At 47.0% G+C, this 11,972-nt stretch overlaps 1 long non-coding RNA gene across 1 annotated transcript; it reads left to right on the top strand.

Annotated features, from left to right (window-relative positions):
* Window positions 1-1,391: 1,391 nt before the first annotated feature.
* On the top strand, window positions 1,392-7,261 carry LOC110293845. Its single transcript, XR_002377870.1, has 3 exons — window positions 1,392-1,479; window positions 2,777-2,834; window positions 5,867-7,261. It is a non-coding gene; the product is annotated as an uncharacterized LOC110293845 (long non-coding RNA).
* Window positions 7,262-11,972: the final 4,711 nt, after the last annotated feature.

Here is an 11,972-nt window from a genome sequence, read left to right as displayed (position 1 = left end):
CAAGGCAGGCTGGCTCCCTCAGCACCTTGGCAGTGTGACAGGTGAATGGCAGTTGGAACAGTGAGCGAGACTCCTGGCATCTGCCCACAGAGGCTGTGAGGTCAGCATGTAGGTCAGCTGCCTTGGTAGATGGGAGAAAAGGGTATCAGAGTTTGTGACCTTTGCCACCAGAGACTCTGAGTGCTCTTTCTCTGGGGAAGGTACTGAGGTCATGACTTCCTGTGGGTGGGTCTGGGATGAGCTCTGTGTGATTCCCCATGTCTATGAAACATCAAATCAGGGCTCCTCAGTTCATCAATGTGGGGGCAGTGCCTGTTGGCCCCTCCCTTCCCCTTCCTTTCTTTTCCCTCCCCTTCCTCTTTTTCCTTCTTTGGATTTCCTTGAGAATATGGTCTCTCTATGTAGCCCAGGCTAGTCCCAACTGTGCAATCCTCCTGACTCAGCCTCCTGAGTGTCAGGATTACAGTTATGTGGCACCATGCCCAGCTGTCTGTTACCATACCTCCATAGCTTTGCTAAGGGGCCTGACGCGTAGTAGGTTTGCTGGCACATAGTGGGTGCTTGTTTAATGAATGCATGGATGGTTCAATGGGATTCCCCATGAGCCATGCCTGCTCTGCGAATCCCCACTCCATGCCTGCCCTAGTGCCAGTGCTAACAGATCCCTGTTGCACCTCCATACGAGCCTAGAGGCGACCCCCATATCCAACCACTTCTGACTCCCATCAGCTGTCAATCAAAGCTCTTCAGTGTGCCAGTCCATGAAGCTCATCTGTGGTCACAAAACCAAGTGCCTTCTCTAGCCACTGCATCCTGTGGACCAGGCAGGGCAGAGCATGGCTCATGCAGCGGTCTTTCCGAAGGGGTTGGGTAGTGTTGGTCATCTTATCTTGACATCACACTGTGTGTAATGTCAACTGATCAATAGCTGGGCTTCCTCTGTCTGTGCCACGGTGTGTGAACTGGACCCGGCTCCTCATTGCTTCTTCTTGGACATAATGACATACTGCTCAATGGCAGCCTCTCTCCTGCCATGGGTCTTACGGCTCACGTGAGGGCTTTGATCTGCTCTTGATACTGTGTGTGGGATCAGCGCTGCAGAGGTTCATTCCTTGTCGGGACAGATACCTGAGAGGAATATACAACACACAAAGAGGAAGGGGTCCCTTTTGGCTTGTGGTTTCAGAAGGTTCGCTGTGTGGGTAGCTCGGTCTGCTCTTTCTGGGCCATGGTGAGGAGATGCCAGGGAGCTTCCCCCATGGCAAAGAGCAAGCAGAGATTAGGGAGGGGCCGGAGACAAGATCTCTCTTTCTGGGGCCACGCCTCCAGTGACCCATCAGTGACCTCTCAGCGCCTGCTTGTTATGAACCTGTCAGTGGATCCGCCCACTCATGCAGGCACATCCCTCAGCCTGCTCTCACCATTCAGTGGCACTCCACCTGGGGAGCAAGCCTTCAACCCGGAAGCCTTTGGCAGTGTGTATGTTGGGTTGGGGGTGGGGGTGGGGGTGGGGGGGTCATCTTATTTCACAGCCTGACATTAGGGTTTCTACACTCATCCTTAGGAAGCCTGTGAGGATGGGCTAAACAGGCTCAGGTGTTACAGTTCCATCGCATGACTGGTCTGTTCACTGTGTGTTCTTGACGACAAACACTCTGTGCCTTAGCTGCCTCAGCCGCAACCGGTCAATAACATTTATTCTTCCCCTGTAGGCTTGCTGCAGAGTTGACATGTTTGGATGATCAGCGGAGGGGAGAGCACCCCAAGATGTTAGCCATATCTGGTTTATGTTTAACCTGACATAGCGTGCAAAATAAAAGTTGTTCTTCTGGCGGGCTTGATCATCTCACTTTAAAAATAACGAATTGCACGTAGAAAATTCCTCAGTCCTTTTTGGCACAGTGAGAAAGCTCTACCAAGACCCAGCCACACAAATGCTTTTCTCTCCAGCCCATCCATGCGAACTGATACATATATCTCTGCATCACTCTCCAAGTTCATCCCTTGAAAAGATGCAACGGGCATGCTGCGCTCTCTTCACCCGCCCTGCTGGCCCAATGCATCCCCCTTCCATTCCATTCATGAGCATTAAGGCCTTGCTGAGTCTTCTCACAGTGGGAAAAATATCCCTTGCTTCTGCCTGCACACACTTCCTGCTGATAGACTCCCAGCAGTGCCTAGCCCAGCTACACACATACACACACACACACACACACGCACTCTCTCTCTCTCTCTCTCACACACACACACACACACACACACACACACCCTGAGTTCTTTCTCTTCCCCTGTTCCCAAGTCCTCTGTCAGCATCTGTTAGATTCTCGTGGGAGAAAAAAAAATAACTTCCTAAAGTGTTCAAAAGTCTTTCCTCGGTTTGTTATTAAAGCAATTATCTAACATAACACACCGAAGTCGCTGAAGGTATTCTAATAGGAAACAAATGTGAAGGACGGGCCCGACTCAGGACTCTTGATTGAAAAATGAGGGGAAGGTGATTAGGTGGGGGAAGCAAGGGAGGAAGGATTTCCCACCTGGCCTTGGACGGGACATCAAAAGGATGCTATTTATAATCATTACTGTTCTGTCTCAGTAGCCCTATGCTCTGCCTTCCCTGTCCGCCCCCCCCCCCACTACTGCATGTAACCCAGTTTATGTGGTAGCCATTCTTAGTGCTGAACACAGGGGCTACATCCCAGACAAAGCTTGCCCGGTCTGATACCTGTGTGATACCTGATACGGTGGGCTCTTCATGAGATTATCAGTATCTTTCCAGATTCATTTCAGCTCTGTAAGAGGTAATGGCCCACTGTAAATACCAACACCTACAACAGGTAAGCCTGGGTACCAGGGCCTGGAGAAAACTCTGATTTGCTGGGAGCATGGGCCAAAGATAGAGTGAATGCTATCAGTGAAAAGATCTGAGGAGAGGGAGAATACATCAACTATACAGCTCATTCCCAGAAACCTGAGACACACCAATCACTGTTCTTTGTGCTAGAGAATATTGGAGAAAATAAATGTTGACATCAGTGGGCAAGATAGGTTTAATTTGGAGCCAATACCCATTGCTCCCATTGCCTGGCAGGGGCTAACTGGAGCCATGCATGGCACAGAGAGATTCTGAGCAAAAGAAGAAAGAAGAAGGAGAAGGAGAAGAAGAAGAAGAAGAAGAAGAAGAAGAAGAAGAAGAAGAAGAAGAAGAAAAAGAAGAAAGGAGAAGAAAGAAGAGGGGGAGAAGGGGGAGGAGGAGGAGGAAGGGGAGGAGGAGGGGGGGGGAGAAAAGAAAGAAAGAAAACAAATCTGCAATTGATTATTGATGTCTTCCCTGGGCACAGTATAGACACTGAGCTTATCCAATGGTACTCTTCAACTTAAATGTGCATGCTGAGTGCCTGGGATCTTGAGTGATACACACTGATGTAGCAGGTGAGGGAAGCCTGAGAGTCTGTTCCTAGAAGGTTCACAGCTGTTGCTGGGTTGCTGGTTCAATAAACACCTGGCAAAATTGACCAGCAAAACCACCACTGTATCACCAGACCCATCATTCACTTGGCCAAATAACATTGTCTAAGTCAAGGATTTTTACACATTTTATACACCTAAGACATCTTTTTGCCTGAGAAGTTTTCATATGACCCTACAAATGTAGCCATACTGATCGACTATGCAGGGAAAAAAATCATAAAGAACTTTGTTTTAAAGCAAGTTTTTGTTACGCATATCACTTTATTTATTAAAGATGAAGACAAATTTGCATACTAATGAGATGAATATATTTGTTTATTTTTACATAATTAGATCTCAGCTGAATGTTTGAAGACTTTCAGAGTTGATTGATATTTGGATTTTAGAATTCTTAATGCTAAAATGCTACTCAGAATAAAAACCACAGAGGGAGAGGGCAGGTATATGTTTAAAGTCACTTCAGAAATTTTTGGAAATTCTGTACTAATCTCAAGGCAAATTTCAGTGAATATAATTTTTCCCCTCTAGGAAACTCAAGTCAGCAACCACAACATCAAAGATTCTAATCCGGTTCAATCCAAAACCATACTTAATAAGGAATCAATGCGGAGAAACCTTAGGAGTCTTTGTTTTCTGTGATTCAGCCATTGTATGCTTGTAAGAGCAGAAAGCTTTGTGGGCACAGTTGGAACACTTCAGTCTGTATTCTGCTTTAGTCTGGAATCTGAGCTGAGGTGTTCCAGGGAGTGTCTGCTGGCATCGTGTGCTGTGACAACCAGCACAGGACAAAGCTTGTAGGATTATGTGGTCAGAGCCAGGACTGCAGTGCAATCCCATGATGCAACACGGGCTAGTGCTATCCCCAGACACCCTAAATCGCCTTACAAGTTTGATTCTGAATGAATTTCTTTCTGATCATCAGGCATTGAGAACCCTTTCATTATTGCCTAATGTCTCCCAACCCCCATACTGGGTTACATGACAGTATGGGGAATCACAGTATGGAATGACAGTATGGAATCACAACCACAACAGATTAATATGCTGTGATCTAAATCTCCGTGTTGGAGAGTGAGGGCTTCCACGGGGATTCTAGAAGGGCGATTTAGCATCATCTTGTTCCTGAGTTTCTCTCAATTATAGTGTTGGCCCAGTAGTTTCAATCTTCACCCTGTGGCTTCCTATACTGGGATAGACACAAACAGTCATCTACAGGATCCTGTAGCCTCCTCCCACAGCCCCATCCAGATGTTCAGATAGCTTTTCCCCCTAAAACCAACATTAAGGTTCCAACTTCAAGTCTCTGGGGGCCTCCTAAGTCCTCAGTCTAAAGTTCCTGAAGATTACATTCCTGGGTGAGCCTTGGGGCAACACCACTGCTTCCTGGCTGAGCAGAGGGGACTTCAAAGGTCTACTTTCTTGTGGTATTTCAGACCCTCCAGCCTTGGCCAGAGACCATCCACCTAGGGGCCTCTGAGAGGGAAAGAAGGGAAAAAGGAAAATGTCACTCATCAGCCCCCTCCCTTTCCAAACAAGGGTTCCTGCTTGGACCAAGTACTAGCATGTGTGGGAGATCGGAAGAGACCAGGCAAAGTTAATTCACCCCCTGGTTCATCTCTCCATTTAATCCCATCCTCCCAACTAGGGTAGGCAGATCTGCCATCTACTTCCCAAGTACTCTGCGGAGAGACTGGAGATAACACCAAATGCAAGACCATCTCCCAACCCAAAAGTATAAGAGCTCTGCCTGCTGAGTCAGGACATGAGCAGCTTCCCCAGCAAGAGTATCTAGTGCTGAGTCAGAAGTGGGTAGACCAGAGCAGCCTTTCCCAAGTGCTTTCCTCCTAGATGGCAAAGGAAGTCTCCTACAGGTTCAACTGGGAGGTTACCGAGAAAGCTGGTCCAAAAGATGACACAGTACGGGGCGTGCCTGAAGTCAGATCTCCTTCTAGCCATTTCATTATAGGAATGAGGTACCAGCTACTTCCTGCTAACCTGCCAGTCACAATCCCTTCCACTGAGTGGGTCTTGCTTGTCCTCAGTTGTCACAGTACGGCCACACTAGTCAAATCATGTGAGACTGGCTTTAAATCTGGGTCTACTTCACAGTTGAGCGACACCACACAGCTGACTCAATGTTGATGTCCTTACATATGACAATGTTCCCCCAGAATCTACAAGACATTTAAAAGAAGCATCCTTGCAGAGATAAATAGGGATATTGAGATTAAATTAACCTTGTAGGTATGATGAACTCAATGGCAAGTCTCTGGGGGTATGTGTACACCTGCTTGTGTGGGCACACATGTGGTTATGGATGTGTGTGTTTACGGAGGAGGACAGATGTTAACCTCTGGTATCATTCTCAGGAGACTCCCTACTTTGCTCTTCACGACAGATCTTGCGCACCATGAAGCTCTGTGACTTGACTCATGTAGCCGGGCAGTGACAGGCATGGATGCTCATCTCCTTAGCACTGTGATGACACGTGTTCACCTCTACACCAGGCACCATCTTATGGAGGTTCTGTGGCACCAAACTCTGGTCCGAGTGCTTGGGAAACAAACTCTTTGCTGACTAAGTGAGAGTCCTAGCCCAGACGAGCGTCTTTATAAGACAAATACAAAAGGAAGTTTGAGAGGCTGGGGGGAGAGGTGTCACACAGTACATGGTGGGGTCTTCCAGTGGATGTTGGGATCAGAGATGCAGCCACACCCCAAAGATGCCTCTGACCCTTGAGGCTGGAAAGAGGAGGGCGAGTCCCCACCCACTTCCCGTCTCCCACAGGATGTGCAGCCCTGCTGGACATTGGTTTCCACATCAGTGATAATGAGTTCTTGCTTCTGGCTTTCAGTACTATAGGCAAGTGGCTTTCAGTACTATGGGCAAGTGGCTTTCAGTTGCCTGAAGCCAGTGGTTCCCAAACCTGCAAATTCTGGGTCCCTTTAGTACAGTTCCCCATTTTGTGGTGATCCCCCAACCATAAAATTATTTCGTTGCTACTTCATAATTGCAACTTTGATACTCTTATGAGTCCTTATGTAAATATATGATATGCAGGATATCTGATATGCTAACCCCCCCCCATGCAAAAGGGCCATTTGATCCCCCAAAGAGTCGTGACACCGAAGGTTGAGAACCACTGCCTTAAAACTGCCATGTGAATGGTAACTCTTCATCGTAGTCATAGATCTGCCAACCCCCGAGCAGTTTCTGTTTCCTTGTCAAGAGGTCGGATGAAATCAAACGAGCCAGGACCAGGTGCCCAGCTCTGGCGCTGGCTGGCTGTGCAGCCTCTCACAGCTCCTGTCCTCGCTGTCAGCTTTCTTACTTACGAAATGAATGTAACCATCTTCCCATATGATTTGTAGGCAGGTTTGCATCAGCTGCTGTTCTCGTGACGGGGACTGAATATCTGATGAAAGGAAGGGAAAGTTTACTTGGGGGGAGGGGTCTGAGGGGACAGTTCCATCACATTTGAGAGGCTGTGATAGCAAGAGTGTGATGTAACTAGCCACATGGCACCCATGGCCGCAAAGTGGAAAGAGACGAGAGGCTGGTTTTCCCCTTTTGGATTCCTGTTCCAGGGAATGGCGCTGCATGCGGCCCAGAGGGTGGGTCTTCCCACCTCACTTAAACCTCTCTGGGAATGCCTTCAAAGATTTACCCAGGGGTGCGTCCCTTAAGTGAGTCTAAATCCATAAACCTGACAGTTAAGATTAACCATCAAGGGATTAATCATGTGTTTTAACTTCTTACTGGAGTGCTGAATAAATGGCTGGACTGTCTTACACAAAAGGGTGCTTGCATTTCTGATAATGGGCCTGACAAAGTCAACAAAACCAAGGCGACCTTTGACCTGTTGCTTTGGGAAACTTCTGGAAGTACCGAGTAGCACGCCTCCGCTGCCGTTTTTGTCAGAGCACTGGGTGTCTCGGTTCCTTACAGAGGAGGGCTAGGAATGATTCAAAGAGGCTCCAGGATTCTTCCAGACCCTTGTTGGTTGAGAGTTTCGGAAATGAAGCGTGAGAACTGGACAAACCATGCATGGAAGCTGTATTTTAAGATCAGCCATCCAACAGTTGTTGGAAAGTCTGCCCAGCAGAGCCTGCCTCTATGCATCTCCCCCAGAGGCTGCACCCCACCTCCCCCTCCCTCACAACATCTGCAGCAGAACTGACAGGAGGAATTGGCAAAAGGTGAGTCCCCAGGGAGATGGTCATGTCAGGGAGAGTTCACATATCCACTCCCGTAAGCCTGGTGATGTGACTGAACAAGGAATACACAGCAAAGAAGCCGTAGTGTGTGCTCGTGCTCGGTACAGAGCCTGCTTCCTTCATTCCAGAGGCCAAAAAAAAAAAAAAAGCATTCCATCAGGCAGGGACAAGAGCCACATCCCCAGACTGTCCAATTGGTCTTCCCAGGGCTCCTAAGCTCATCCTCAGAAAAGCTGCCATCCATCCACCTGCTAGTTCCCATTGCGATAAAAAAAGCAAAACAAACAAACAAACAAACAACAACAACAAAAACTTTAATGGAACAAACAAAAAAAAAAGTTGAAAACATAAAAGAACAACAGTAGATATTCGTGCCGTAGCTTCAGGGAGCTCAGGGGATGTGGAGCACGTTTATGGAAAACCTAAGACATTTCCAGAACCAACCAACCCAAATGGAAGCTCAGCTCTGCCTTCATGTTACTGGTGGCTTTTCCTCTCCTGGGTTTTCCAGGGCTGAATTTAAAAGGGTACTAGAAGCCTCATGGAGCCAAGTCTCTACCTACTGAAGAAGAAGCTACAGAAATACCCAGAGAGTCCCAAGTTTCAGGAAACCACAGAGATGTGTCCCAGTCTCTTGGCTCTTGACACTGGCATGCATGCCAAATCTCTGGCAGGGGCTGAGTTGGTAAAACCTGTTCTGACTTCAGGAGCTGGGGTGAAAAGCAGCTGGATTCCAAAGCCAGCATTGAGACTGGGTGAAGTCTCTGCACCCTGGTGTTGAGTGAGCCACTGACTGTAACTATTGACATCTCTCACTGGGTCACTGAACCTCTGCCACCTTGTTTGGAAATGGGGACAGCAAGACTGACTGCCCTTGCCAGACTTCAGTGCATGGGCGCATCTACTCTGCTCCTGGTTCCAGATGGGCATAAAATTACGTTTGTTTACCTTGTAGCTGACAGGAAGCAGAGAAACAGAAAAAGGGACCACGGGCTAAGTACAAGCACGAAAGCTAACCAACTCCTTGCAGTTAGGGCCCACGTCTCCGAGTTTTTGCAGCTTCAAGACATAGCTCCATCCAGTGGGGACCATGCATCCCACACACAAACTTGGGGGATCCTGCCTCAGCCCGTGGATAGCTGACTGTGGGAGCTAAAATGGACCAGTCAAGAATGTCATAAGTTGTCTCTGTATTATCAGCAAGAGATATTAATTTTCACAAGGGCACTTTCTTCATTTCTGTCACACTCTCAGTTCTGCGTGGGGCTAATTCTTGCCACGGGATTGTGGCAAGGGTTCTGGCATGTATTCTATGTAACACACAGCCTGGGGCCTACAGTAGGTGCCGAACCTGAGTCAGATGCGTGCTTTCCTGTGAGTGGGTGGGAGACACACTTTCCAAGGCTTCTTGCAAGGAGAAGTGTGGTAACTGAATCCCTAACAAGTTAAGTAGAAAGGAACTTTCTGACTGGGCAGGAAGACGTGGCACCTAAAAACCAAAGAAGCTAGGTGTTACATAATGGGGAATCACTGGGGACTGACATGAGGGATGGAAATCGATGGTAAATCCAGTAACACTGAGCTCCTAGGCCAGGCTTTCCCTCCCAGGGTGCCATACTTCCAGGAGACAAGAATGCCAGTGTGCGATTCAGTTAGCACCATGAGCCTGTTCCTCTCTAACAGGATGTCCTCAATCTTCTCCAGCACCTATTTCTACTCCCAGCCTCTGAGAACAGAACCCCAAAAATAAAACGTCAGGGAACTCGCACAGAGAGCTACACACCTCGGGGGGGGGGGGAGGACTCAAAGCACTAAAGAATGTGTTCTGACCACTTTGGCAGGTTCTTGGGTTTCTTTGGAGACCGCCTGACCATGAAGTGGCTAAGAAATGAAAGTGTCAGAGTTGCAGAGATGGGAAGGAGATGTGCCTGGGAACAACACTGCACACTAATGTTTTACCATGTGTTATTGATCAGTGGGAAGACTGCAGTGGTGGACAGGGACAAGCCACACCTGCTGCCCTGGAGTTGACATTCCAGATAGGTGGAAGAATCAGGCAGAAAAAACAAACAAACAAAAAAAAAAAAACAAAAAAAAGGATGGATTGGTGTGTGTCACCTCTCCCATCCCATCCTCATTTTCTCTAATTAGGAGCTCCAGGCAGAAGGCAGTCGATGACTCCGTAGTGTGGTGCCTTGCACAATCTTGGTGGTGGCAGACTGAAGGAGGCCAACCTTCCCCAGTGACTGCCTAAGTTTGTTGATCGCAAGCTTCAATGCCTGGGGGATGAGGAGGGAAGTCTCAAAGGTGTCATGTGAAAAGAAGCAAGAACATCATGTGAGACATGAAGGTGTTACTTGTGATGGCGTGAGTCTTGAATGTCAACTTGACACAGTCTAGAATCACCTAAGAAAGACTGTCTACATTGGGTGGACCTGTGGACATATCTGTGGGGGATTGTCTTAATGAAATGAACTGATGTGAGAAGACTTAGCCCATCTTGGGCGGCACCATTCCCTAGGCAGGCATATCCTAAAGTGTGGTGTGAAGAAATCATCTTGTGCACAAGCAAACAAGTGAACATACATACATACATACATACATTTCTCTCTACTCTTGACTGTGGACACAATGTAACCAACTGCTTCTAGCTCCTGTCTCTGTGACTCCCCTGTTGTGGCAGACTCTAATGCAGAATTGAGCTGAAAGAAGCCCTTTCTCTCCTAAGTTGCGTATCTTATCACAGTAATAGAAATCAAACTAGAACACAACAGACCCTCTTTGCCTACCCAAATTTGTCTAAATATCTAATATCAAGTGTGAGAGTGATGTCTGTCTGACATCTACTGAGAAGTGGCCATATTTCAAAGTCTGCATTAGGAATTTTAAATACAACATCTCATTTAAGAGCTGTGGATATACATACGTGCATGAAATTATCACCCTCAAATGTAGAGATGCAAAAATTAAAACTAAATAGTTCATTTTGTCTATGTGCCCATTCACATGTATTTAGGTGCAGGACGTTAGGTATATGGAGTCCAGAAGTCAACTTCAAGTGTCTTCCTCTGGAATAGAGAGATACCCATCAGCTCTCCTCCCATCCTATTGGCTAGAGATCACTAGCATGTCCATCTTTACTACAAGGGAGGATGAAAAATGTAGTCTAATATTGCTCCCAAGAAGGGGTGGCAGGAGGGAGTAGAGGAATGGACTGAAAAGAGAGTCTGCCAGCTCATGATCCAATTATACATATGGAAACGGAGTATCCCAAAATGATACATGTTTTATACAGGCCTTACAGGGAGTGGGAACTAGGAACCAAGGTTATGTGATTAAGTGATTAAAGGAGAATTATTTTTAAACAAGACCCAAAAAGTGAAAAGAAAGGAGAACTTTTCTATTCCTGTCCATGAGTCTCAGTTTTAAAAAATACCAGAATATTGACACTGCTTCCTATTTTATCACCCTCCACATGCACACACACACATACACATGCACACACATATATAGGTGCACACACGCACACACATGCAGGTGCACACACATGCACACACACATACACACATGCACATATGCACACATGTATACATGCACACAATGCACACACATACATACACACATGCACATACATGAACACACATGTGCATGCACACACATATACACACATACACATATGCATGTGCACACACATGTACATACAAACACACATACATATATGCATGCAAACATACATATGCACACAAATGCACACACACCCCAATCTGAAAAGTAAATGGCCTGAGATGACCAGCAGCTTCTTGGTCTCAAGTACCCAGTGCCCCAGGCTACTTCCATATTGTTGCTCTGCCTTCCTTAGGAGGAGCCGCCCACTGTTGATCCAAGATGGCTGCTTTCACAGCAGCCATTGCATCTCAATCCCAAACCCAACAGAGGAAAGAGAAACAAAAACTATGGAAATAAACAAGAAGGATTTTGGTTGTTGTTTGTTTGTTTTGTTTTATAATCTACTGGACCTCCTAGAATTTGTAGCTAACTCTAGTGATGGTGGGAGGGGGTATTGTCTAATTATTAGATATGACTGGATTTGCAACCACTAAAATGCCTGTGCATGTGAGGGCTGGGTTAAGGGTCAGGCCAGAGAGGAGAGGAGAGTAAACAGACAGGAAAAACAAGACATCTTCACATACCTGCCCAGCTGACTGTAACAGGAGACTCCATGTTCTTCCTCTAAATACCTTCCTAGATCCTTCCGAGCAGCCTCATTGTCTCGCTATGCTTCTTGCT

The sequence above is a fragment of the Mus caroli genome, chromosome 5 (genome assembly GCF_900094665.2).
Source record: "Mus caroli chromosome 5, CAROLI_EIJ_v1.1, whole genome shotgun sequence".
Lineage (NCBI taxonomy): Eukaryota > Metazoa > Chordata > Mammalia > Rodentia > Muridae > Mus > Mus caroli.
Note: the sequence above shows the minus strand (reverse complement) of the source record. Positions and strands in the feature narration are given on the sequence as shown.